Here is a 12275-nt window from a genome sequence, read left to right on the forward strand (position 1 = left end):
AAATAGTTCTCTATGTTAGAACTCATTTAGGCTGTAAATACTTCCTGTGCAGATCTGTTTATCCAACTGATATCCACAGCTTAACTGATGCTCATAAAGTCCAAGTCAATTTTGAATTTGATGGAGTTAAATAATTAATGGAAGTGTTAACTCATGTGCACATTTAATTGATTAATATGAAGTTAATGGGCATTCTGAACTTAGCTTCACCATGGGGGACTCGGAGGTGGTAAAACTACTCTTTCTTAGTGGAAAGGTGTTCGATCTGGGTATGAGTCAAGCAACAAGCCAAAATTAAATCAATAGCCAGAGTCATATTGGTAGGACTCCTATTGAACACAATTGAGCCAAATCTTCAAGCTTACTGGGAGGAGCAAGGATTTTGGCCTGCTCTCTTGAATTCAAGGACTTCGTGATGTGCATCTCATTTGTGCACTTACTACACATTTCCAGACACAATTTAAGATACAAATATAGAAATTAAGATGTCAATGTCTTTCCACTAAGATATTGTCAGTACCTTCTGCCAAGCAGAAAGCATAAATGTGATGAACATGGAGTTTCATGGTGCTGCTCACTACTTTGGGATGCTGGACCAAATCCATGTTCACCTAAATATGGATCTATTTGCTGAATCTCAGACAATACACTTTGAAGCTGTTGACTTTTATTTCAGAACAGCTTATTCAAGTCCAACTATCAAACTCTCACTGAATTCAAAAGTAGTTACTGCTAAAAGCAGTTAAACTGTATTATAATATTGGCAAGAACATCGATATTCATCTGTTTCTGTTGACAGAGGAAGTCAACCCACCATATAAGAGATTGACATTGAAAAATAACTGACTGTAGTTACATGATCTTTTGAAAGAACCAGGCTACATCCTTCTGTAGGGAAAACATAAATATGAGCCTCACACATGGCAGTATCTCCAAAAGGCAACACAAAAATTTCAAGGACACTTCTAGGCCAGACTTTTTTTCAGGGTTTGATATTTCTGTTTTCACCTTTTTGTGCAAGAAAATTGTGTTTTGTCTATGTACACTGATACTGTTCATGATTCAGTTTAACACTTCTGTGAGATGCTGGCCCAAAATATTTGTGTTCTTTCACAACAATCTGGAAGCTTTTCCCATGCAATCAGCATGGAACGCCCTGCAGCTATTTTACTACATAGCTTTAGAGAGTGAAGAGAGTATAAATTGATGGTTTTCTCCCAATGTAATTACAGACATTCCAGCTCTTGTCAGACTAGATCGGGCCCTTCTAAACATTTAGACAATTCTGAAAGTATTTATTTCACCTGTATTTTTTCCCACAAGAATATTATCATATTTTGACAAGAATAACCGTCCCCGTACCGCTTCTCCCTCTAAATGAAAGTAACATTTAGACTAGGTAATGGTTCCAAGGGTTTTTTCCATTGCCTAAACAGAACAAAGCTTTCAAAGTTCAAACACTTGCATGTATTTATATGCTTATACCCTGAGGATGCAATATACTGTAATCATTCTTTTTTCAACAGCCATTGATTCCTTCTGCACTGGTCAATACTTACTTAATTCCACAGCCTATTATACAGATTTATTGGTTCTTGCATTCTATTTGGTATAATCCATTAAATGTGATCCAGCCAACCATTTGTCTGAACGTCCTTGAGCTTCACAGTGAATCAAATTATCATTTCCTAAACAATCCTTCATTTCCAACAAAAAAAAGTGGGTGCAGATTCTGGCAAGCATGAACTACTTCTATAATTAAAGTGTGAATTATATCAAAGAAATAAGGAATAAATAGCTGGAAATTTTCTTGCAAGACAATTTTGCATTTAAAATAAGAAAAACCCTCATCACAGTACAACAGAAATGGATTCAATCTCTAAAATGAGGGTTTGGGTCTCCTATTTTACAAGACTGCTTGTTCCAAGCCTACCACCCTTCTGGATTTATGCTATTCATGGTCTCACACTAGAGTTTGATTCTCCCTACCAGGTCTAGGTTATTTAGAGGTCACAGTACACACATGTGAGGAGAAGGCAGTATAATAGATAGAAAACAGTAAATTACACTGGTCACACTCTATGGCACTAATATTTAGTATGCTGTGTGCCCTTTATTGTCACACAAGTAATTCCTGGCAAAATTTAGATAAATAAACCTGAGCAAGGATGCAGCTTTTGACAGAAAGAGGGTTAGTCTTCAAGTATTTTTAATGGACTCTGTTCATGCTAAGATCTTATTGACACATTTTCATTTTGAATGTGAGCTATTTCTATACATTTCCACTTTCTCATCCCTAGAACTACAAAGTCTATGTATTTTCTGCTTATGGGGTCTGTGAGAAAGCATGAAGATAGTCAGGCCACATTTAACTTTTTCTACTAATTTTAAGAGAATAAAAGGAATCTCTTTAAGTTAATCCATACCCAGCTCCAGAGACACTGTGTGAAAAGTCCAGTACTGTGTCTGAACTTCTTGATCAGAAGACACGTACTGTCCTCCACAGTGATACCACGTACAATTATATATCCCCAATTAGAAGGATACTTTCTGGTGAATTACCTCCCTTTTTCTGTGATAGTCTAATGGTTCCCTAAGAGATAATAAAAAAGAAGAGGCTTTTGTTGCTTGTTGTTTTTTGACAGGCAACAGCGTAACTCCAACATGAGAGAAGCATTAGCAAAAAGAAAATGCAACCTTTGTCTATAGTCTGAGCTTAGTCACTACTGTCTCACAATACATGAAATGAGGGCATCAGTAAAGATGCTATTGGGACTTAGGAAGAGTATTCATATAGAACAGATAGAGAATTACAAATAGATTTACCCTTTGTTCTCCTGAACTCACTCTTCCATATTTGAATAACACATTTTTTGTCTTCAGGGAGAGCACTACAGTATGTTAGCACACAGCTAGTGGAAGTACATGCTAGCAATGTGCAGGACTGATCCTCAGGGAAAGAACTGAGAAGTGCTGTCTTTACCAGGTAGGATGAAACAGCTTCCCTAATCCTTAACAAAAAAAGGAAAAAGAAAGCCATTTGTAGCTTGTCTTTTGTTGTTGTTGTACCCCCCCACCCACTCCACCAGAGCATAATTTGAAGATACCTGGCAAGTTGACAAAGAAATCAGAAATTTTAAACACCTTAAGCAGGTGCCATGACATACAGTAGTACTGAATGAACTATGACTGAATGATTAATATTTTTCTCTACTGCTGTGGCAATGCATATTTTCCCTTCCTTTTGAAAGACTGACTGACAAATTGGCTTAGATTACAAAACACCTTAAAACAAGTACCGACATTAAAAAAAAAGAAAACGAACTCATATTCTGATTAATAAACTCCCTACACTTTGACTGAACCCTAATATGGTCACAGTTTCAATTATACCATTATCAGAGAATATTGCTACATGATGATCTCTGTAAAGATTAAGAAGAAAACAACTGAAAGTTGAATTGTCTTCCAGTAATGTGGTGATAACAGAGGCATTTTAGAGGCAGTGAAAACAACGGACTCTGGATACTAAGTGAAGACCGTTTGGCAAATTTTCATCTGGAGAGATTCAGTGTCTGCACAGAGTTGTCTCTGAGCAGGCTGAAAGGATAACCAGGAGGATTTAGTTCCTGATTCAGCCAGGCATTTAAGGACATGAATAGTCCTATTGAAATCAATGAGATTACTCACTCACTTGAAGTTAACCACATACTTAAGTATCTTTCTGAAGTGAATGCCTAATGAATGCCTACACTTGCAGAAGGGTTGTAGGAAACTGGTTTGCCAGAGACTGGCTACAAATCAGCTTTGTAATGTTTGTTTGGAAAGTCTGTCAGAACTTTCCCATGAATAGGTACATTTTTCTACCCCACTGAACTGCCAGGATAGCTAGGGGCAAGTAGGTAAAACAGATAAAATAGTCCTTTGCCTTCTTTTTTAAGAAGATTATGCTGGGGCATAGAGTCAGCTCTTCCCACTTTGCCTAGCGTGTCAAGAAAGCCAACTGTTTTCCAGACTAGGATTTTCTCATATTTGTATCTTAATGAGTGAGCTTATTACTATAGCAAATGCTCCTCCTGGGAAGCACTCCTAAAACAAAATTAAAGGGCTGATTGATTTGCAAGATTTGCAAAATATTATTCATGTGTTGTTTTTTTTCAAAAAGTCACATACCCCAACAGCATTGTCCCAAAAGTTTGAAAGGAGATCTCCCATCACTGTGAAAAATGAGTGTTCTCAGCTGAAAAGAAATTGAAGCGAAAGGGGAAGATTATACTGTTAGTCTTATCTAAATTCAATTAGTTCAATGAAAGGGAGAAACCATTGTCCATGCTTTAGGGTTATGAAGATTAGAAACTCAAAAAATTAGATGAATCATTCATTTAAACTAATTTTAAACAATTAAAAACTGTAAACAGTAACTGCTTAATATCACTAAACAATGAACCTGTATACAGAACAACAGTCCTCCTAATTTCTAAAATGAGGCTAACTGTCCAAGAATTCTACATATAAAGCATAAAATACATAGAAAAAACATGAAGATATATAGTATAAATATTTTTCCTTACAGGCCGAAAGCCATAGGCCATGTTTGAACATGAGATACCTATAGCAGAGAACAGTATTTTGTCAAAATAAAAAGGTAGTCCTTGATAAACTTATGTGACTTAGGTACTCTGGGCTGTATTCCAAATTGTACTTTGAACTTCCCTCACTATTAAGGAAAAGTGACAAATTTTTGTACCTTATTTCTCCATATAAAAGGTACAGGGGAATTTTTTTTTTTTTTGTTATTAAATTTATTTTTTATTTCTTTGTGGAAAAGGCTAGACCTGACCTGCTCTTTCGATGTTTTGATGCAATAAAGCCCCATTTTGTATACAAGCTGCTGAAACAAAAGCAGAATACAGACTGTTGCTGAATTAAGGAATTATAAACCTTTAAACCGTGTCCTTCCCCACCACTTTTTGGATAATAAAGTTCTGTTTACTGTACTGGTTAACACAGATCAGAAGCTAGTAAAGCCTGGAGTGCACTTCTGGGAGGACGAGGTAGGTTGAGTAGTGGCCAGTTCTTTCTCTGCCAGGATTCCTTGCCTGAGTGATAAAAGGTAGAGATTAGGCTTTTTTTCCAGGCTCTTTCCAAGGTGAAAAAGGAAAGTAGCTTGGGACAATAGGTAGAAGAGACAAGCAGGATGTAGCATTTTAAGGGGTTCATGAAATTATCCCCTACATGTCTAGAAACAGCCTGTGAAAAGGAATGATGTCTTGTGAGTGTACACGTCCATGAGATCTGCAGTGGAGATAGAGTTGAGAGATGAGAAGCAATTGTTTTGCCAGTTCCTGTCTTTCAAGACTGATCCTGCTTTGTGATTTTGGTTCCTAACCAGCACTTGGAACCTATACGACACCAGCATCTTTTGACATCAGCCGTGTTATAATTCCTTCTCTCCTCTCTCTCCAGCTCCTAATCTTTCTCACTAAACAGTCCTCTTCAATATCATACAAATGCCAATGTCTAAGTTTTGCGTAAAATAACCTGGCGCTGATGGAAATATGCATTCCTTTTCCAGGCCTGGTTATGAGAAAACCCAGCAAAGCAAGCTGTGGGTTTTTATCTGAGAACATGGCATCTGTTCAATAACATGTCAAGTTTGTCAAAATTGTCTGACTGAAGTCCTTTATTATCACACACTGGTGAAATGATTTGCCTGAAGGGGAAACAGACCATTAATAAATTGAATGAATTGTACATTGTTCATGACAGTCTCTAATGGTACAGTCTTCTGTGTACTGTACATTCCAGATACCATCTCAGGTCCTACTGATTAATATTCATCAGTATAAAAGCATACGACTCAATTTGGGATTTGTAGCACAAATCAGCCATTCCAAGGATGCCTCACTGAAAGAATTTCCCAGGCTAGATCATATGACACCTAGTCTTAAAACATGTCAATCTATCATGTTTACCTTGTCAGTGGTTTATCAGCTTGATATCATGGCAAAACTGGCAATTTAGGCTTTCAATATTCATGTCATAATGTCAAGATTAACATCCACTTAGAAATGTGGAGTAAACCAAACTCGTTTGTTTTATTGCCCTAACTGCCATGGTAATGAACCTGAAATCATGGATAGTGCCTTGTTAAGTCCTAAACTACTTTTTAGCCCTTTGAAAAAACACATAGTAAATCTGTCTTTCTAAATGATTCTAACATCTTTAAGAAAAAACAACAAATTCTTAAAACCCTTGCTAGAATTTTGTTGGCCCAAGTCCAAAAGATAAGGGAAATCCCCTCCCCCCCCCAATAATTTACTGTATCCCAGATTTATTACATAATGGAAAAGAGAACTGCAAAAATCAAAGAATTCATATTGTGCAGAAACATAGGGAAACCTTGGTCCAGGAATGATTCTCTTAGTAAACTGCTTCAAGATGATTTTCTACCACGGAAATCCACATGCATGCTAAAATATTTCATGCATGCTTATTTAAAGGTATAGAAATGCCAGCATTTTAACAGAAAGTCCAATTCCAGGCATGGTATTACCATTATTCAGTGAATGTCTTGGTGGTTCTAATTGCCAAACACTTGAAAGCACAGACAGAGAAAGGGAAGGTATTTGAAATCATAGATTAGTACAAATATAAGATCTTAACCATTGTATAGGGTGGGAAAAAGCACCCAACCAACCAAACCCCACCCCGCAACCAAAACCCCAAAATCCTCAGCCACCAAACCTCTGCCCATAAGGAAGCCTCCACAAATACTGTATCAAATTCCCTGCTGTTTGTAAAATTCACCTCTGGAAACCAATCAGACTGTAACTGTCTTCCAGGACCACTGCTACTGCATGCTTCACTGGGATCAACAGCATATTCTGGTTATCCAAATACTGTATCTATATTCAGTCACTCCCTCATCTGTGTGTTCCAGTTCGCCAAGAAACTACACTCCCTGGATAGCTTGTATTCTCTCTCTGAGATAAAAAGAAAAAAAAAATTCCTTCAGCAAATCCAGGGGAACATTCTGAATTTTAATTCATTTCAGAGCAAAAAGTATCATGATAATATTTTCATAATATTTTCTCTTAAAAACTGAAACTCACCCTTCAGCTTTCATCAGCGGCCAGAGTAATTTAACCTACAGTATGACAAGTGGAATGATAAGACTGAAAACCCTAGGTTTAAATTAATTTTTTTTAAAAACATATTTTTTATCTGAAAGCCTTTCTCAGTTCTACCTTTCCTGATGATAGTGTTTGAGGAGCAATCAGTTCTATGTGAAGATTAAACAAGTTGGTAGCTTCCCATACAGCCCTGTGACTCATTCTGAAAATCTCTGCGCTGATATCAGCATGTTGAATACCAGAAAGAAAGCGACCCAGCAGTGACTCTGGGCAGCTTCATGGACTGAAGCAAATATTTACATTTATTCAAACAACGGGGAGGTTGGGTGGCACAATGAAAGCCATATTTGTCCTAAGAGTTATGTCACTGTTCCAAACACAGCTTCTCTGTGCAAAAAACGAGGAGCATTTTAATTACCCTTCTCCTCCCCCCTCATCAAAATATTTTTAGGATTACTTGACTGTGCAAACTGTGTGATAGCCAGTTGTCAGGAACAAAGGACACTGTATTTCTGAGAAAAAGAAATGGTCTGAGTAATCAAAATTCTCTGAGATGCACAAAAGGTGAAAAAGTTCTCCCCAGTTTGATCACTTGTGTTATCAACCGGGCAGTTAATAACTTTGCCTAAATAATTGGATTGTAAAATATATACATATTGTGAAATTCCTCTCATGTTCACTGGAAAAGCCTGCCGTTTAGAAAAAACTGATTCTCAGAAAATGAGTAGGAGGAAAGCAAATATGAACTACTGTTAATCGCCTTCTATACTCATGTACTGCTTTAATATAACTGTAGCACTTTTCTTCAAACATTTGAACAGTTGCCTGGAAATCAGTATAACTTAAGGATAGAATAAGCAATCTAGAAAGCCAGACTACCAAATGCCAAGTTCATAATTTCTTTTCCTTGGTATAACAAATGCTTTCAGGTAGAATTCAGTAAATTGAAAATGCAGAGGAAGTATTCAGATTTGTTTTCTATGTATAAAACATTTAGGCTGCCTCCTGCAAGCCTAGCCATAGGGTCAGATCTGACTGTAACATACTGAGATCTATCATTTCGATGCACTCAGGACTGGGGGGCATTGATAACCACTCTGTTATTGTCTCTCTTCCTTCCTTTCCTAAAGAAATGTCTTTGGTTTGCTCTTTTTTTGGCAGTTTGCTTTGTATTTTTTTTTCCCTAAAAAGGCAGCACAATCACTTTATTACAAATAGTGCTTTATGCTCTATTGCTTAATTCTGATTTGCCTGATAAGACGCATGGTATTGTTTAGACATTCATCCGGTAAGATGATGGGAACACTTCTGACAGTAAAACATGGACAAAGAATTAACCAAGCGATTTTCTACAACTTATCTCACAGATAGCATTTATTGTTCTCTCTCTGTAGTATTGGTTCTTGGAAATTTACTTGGAATACAAATGAAATAATATTTTAGAGTCAAAAAGAGATTTTCTTTCTTCAAAATGAAACTAGTAGCAATAGCCATATTACCAACAATAGTTAAAATTATAGTTTCTAAATCTTAAAACCTATTTTTAATTCAGTATTTCATGCACTGTTTTAATGCTTTTACAACTTTAATGGTTCTGAAAAAGCCTCACAAAATGCCATCTGAAAAAGTAAACTGTCTTCTATTTCGTAGGGATATAACATGCACTGAAGATAAACTGTCTCCAACCACATTGAAGAGAAACACTGTACTAAAAGACAGACCTAACACAAAAACATTTTTAATTTTGTTGGGTATTTTGTTCTTCAGGTTCATAATTCATAAGCCAAAATTTACTGCATTCTAACAATAACAGCTTCCTTCACAAAATCAAAGCAGTATCCTTTCTAAATTTTAAAGGTTTCCATGGTCTCATAGGTTTCCAGAAGGTGAGCGATGCAGTCATTGTGTGAAAGGGTTTAAAAGTATTATAATGTTACATCTGGCAACTGTAAAATTTTTGGACCCAGCAATGCTGACAAATTTGCACTGAGGATAACTGTTTACAGGTAAAAGCATGATTTCAGCCTTTTGGGCTGCTTGCTCTCCATATGAATTTCAGACAAAAATGGGAGAAAAAATTTTCAAAACTGCTCAGGAATACTCACTTGGTTTTTGCAGCCCGCTTTTGAAAATGAAAAAAAAGAAAAAAAAATCGAACAAGAAAAGATCCCAACAACAAACCAAGAACAACACTTCCCTCTCTGGCCTAAACAGAAATTCTGTTACTGGTATTTATTTATTTATCAGGTATTTGTATCATGTGGTCCCCTACCAGCAACTAAAAGACATATCAAACATCCTTCTTTTGAGACCAAGCCAACAAAACCAAGCAAAATTATAAGAAAATGTCAGTTCTGGAGACCAGACATGTTTGCTGGAAAAGTAGGCTTTTAAAAGGACTTCATAAAGATTGCTTACCCAATTGGTGGTATGTTAAAGCATAGAAAATTCTGTGGTGGAGGGGAAGAAATTGTTTTATTTTCACTCTAGACATACTTAGTAGGGAAATTTAGTCTCCGGCCAATGGGAAGGTCAAGTGTAGGCAGCATTAATCTCTTTTTAATTTATGTAAGGAAAAATGTTCTGTTTGTTTCAGGGCAGGATGCTCTTAAACTGTTTCTATAGTAAATTCATAGGTATTCTGAGAAAGACAAACTTGCTGTAAGAGAGCACATTTAAAGTGAAACAAAGCCTCATTTGCTGTAAGGTGATTGATGCTTTCTACTGATCTCATGTTTATTTGGTATATGCTAATTCTTTATATCAAAGACACATCTTTTAGACTTGGTTCAGGAGTGTTGGCAAGATGAAAAATACTAGCACAAGCTTTTTTGACAGCTTAGTAACTGCTTAAGATTATTAAACAAAATCTCCAGTCTCTCAGTTGATTATATAGCGTTATATGAGATGCAGCAACCAGACATTATTTCACACTGAACTTCACCCATCTTGACTAACCAGTTCTCTTTTTCAAAGAGAAATGCAGAGAAAGATTTTTTTAACTTCACACGATTCTACAGCACTTCCAGTATTTTACCACTCCCTTCAAAAGTGAGGGCTCACTTTTAAGAAGATGCACCAGATTTCCGTCTTTTCTCATCACCTTGTTTGTAGGGTAATGGTAGTTCACCTTCCAAAGGCAGAGATGCTGGTCTGTCTTTGCTCTCCCAGTGCAATGTTTCTGGCCTTCTGATGGATGATTCAAGAGCTCCTGCTTGGTTCTTCATGAGTCAATGTAACCTTGAGATCAATACTAGACCTGGCAGCTGGCAGGGAGACTTCAAAGAATGTTAACTGTTCTTTTGAAAGCAGTTTTTTTGGCCTCAAAATGTCATAACCAGACTGTCTTGGCAGAATCTTTAAAGTCCCAGTTTTCAGATGTGAAAATGTTAGCCGTATTTTTCCCCCTCCTTTAACAGTTTTTTTGTGAACCAGAGCCACATTCATTTACTAGCTGGTTCCCACTAGCAGGAAACAATCATCCTAAAACAGAAAATGTACTGAATTTACCGTATTCTTGGGCGTCCCCTATTGTCTCTGAACTACATACCTTACACAGTGGAATGTCTTTCAAAGACAAAATTTCAGTGGTATAGAAATAGGAATGGCCTGGGTGTTGCTCATCACCTGTGATTTTACCAAGTGTTTTGAAATTGTTTGTCCTTCCCGAAAGCAAAATAAGTCTCAAAAGAGCTAAGGTGATACAAAATGACAGAGAATAAATTAATTATATTTACTATTTATCCATGGGTTTTTTTTAATTCTGTTGCTTTTATCCATTTGAAACAGGCATAGCTTTGCAAAGTGCTTTCAGATACTTTGCTCTATAATACTGAATCTTTTTTTTTTTTTTTTTCAGTTCTGTAAATCAGATAAAAAGTTACAAGGAAGTCCATGCTGGAAGAGGGCATGCAGATTCCTTTATGCCACACAAGGATTTTGCAAGACCAAGGTCAACCAGGTAAAGAGGAAGCTAGAAAAATATATGTAAACTGTTTAAAAGCAAAGTTAAAGAGCCAACGGGAATACTTTTTAAATGAGCATTGAATTTTCCATTGTCTAAACAGTCAATTTGTAGTTCAGTTTAAGTTATTTGACTAATTTTAGGAGAAGATCAAATTTCATGGTCTGTCTTTAAGTGGCAAGTCAGAGTAAATAACTATCTTCTGACTATGAAATCCTGTTAATTCCAATTAAGGAATCCAAGTCACACCTAAATCTTTGAAGCTTTTATGTTTCAAAAATAAAAACCAAGGTGTTCACGTTCTTGGATATCAGAAACACAACACCTGGAAACACTTGTTTCCTTCTAGCAGTCTCCTGAAATCTTTGTTTTGGCACTTGTAGTTTTTCTCCACTTAACAGTCAAGAGATACAGAGGAATAAAAGTTCTAACCACATACAGCTCTTACTTTACCACTTCTAGTAGAAGGCTTTTTTCCCCCCAGCTTTGATTCCGATTTAAATGGAATTTTAAATCATGTGATAAATATATCCCTGATTAAATTACTCTTTATCCAGTTACAGTTGTGAGTGGGTGACAGCTACAGCCTGTATTTTCCTTGAAGTAATTTCAGCATAACGTGAGGGGATATTTGAGAAGGTATGTTAAGAATATTCTTTAATTTTCTTCATAGTGAAAAAATTTCATGTAATTGTTGGCCTACTTCCCAAAACCTTAGCTGGAGAAGGAAAGACTGCATATTGCACATTCGCATTAGATTCAGAGAGAGTATACATCCTAATGTTTAACTTCCACGCCAAGCAATAAAGGTAAAAAAACATTCAAGAGAGTCACAGTTTTATATCAGGAAGTTAGTTCTTTTCCCTAGATTAAAATAATTGAAAATAATAAAACCTGTTTTGAATCTCCAGTCAATATCCTACTTAACGTCACCCTGAGAAGAAATTTTTGCCAAGATTTTTTCTTCAAGCTTTTTTTTTTTAAGTAGTCATAAGCTGGGGAAGGAATTAAAAAAACCCTAGAAAAGTTAAACCAGCATGGCATTGATATTTGAGGGCTTGCCTCATTTTTCTTCCAGCTACGTGTATTACCCAGGTTGATCTCAGAAGCAAAACTGAAAAGGCTCATTTTTAAAAACACACATCTCTCTATCTGATAAATCATGATGACCAAAG

The 12275-nt window shown here is 36.3% G+C and overlaps 1 long non-coding RNA gene across 2 annotated transcripts in view; it reads left to right on the plus strand.

Annotated features, from left to right (window-relative positions):
• The window catches only part of LOC116437971, a 75028-nt gene that overhangs the window by 60041 nt on the left and 2712 nt on the right, over nt 1-12275 (plus strand). For both annotated transcript variants that reach the window (XR_004237549.1, XR_004237548.1), the window contains exons 4-5: nt 10996-11097; nt 11658-11739. This is a non-coding gene — a long non-coding RNA (uncharacterized LOC116437971). The remainder of the gene's footprint in view (nt 1-10995; nt 11098-11657; nt 11740-12275) is intronic.

This window comes from Corvus moneduloides, chromosome Z, assembly GCF_009650955.1.
Source record: "Corvus moneduloides isolate bCorMon1 chromosome Z, bCorMon1.pri, whole genome shotgun sequence".
In the NCBI taxonomy this organism is placed as follows: domain Eukaryota; kingdom Metazoa; phylum Chordata; class Aves; order Passeriformes; family Corvidae; genus Corvus; species Corvus moneduloides.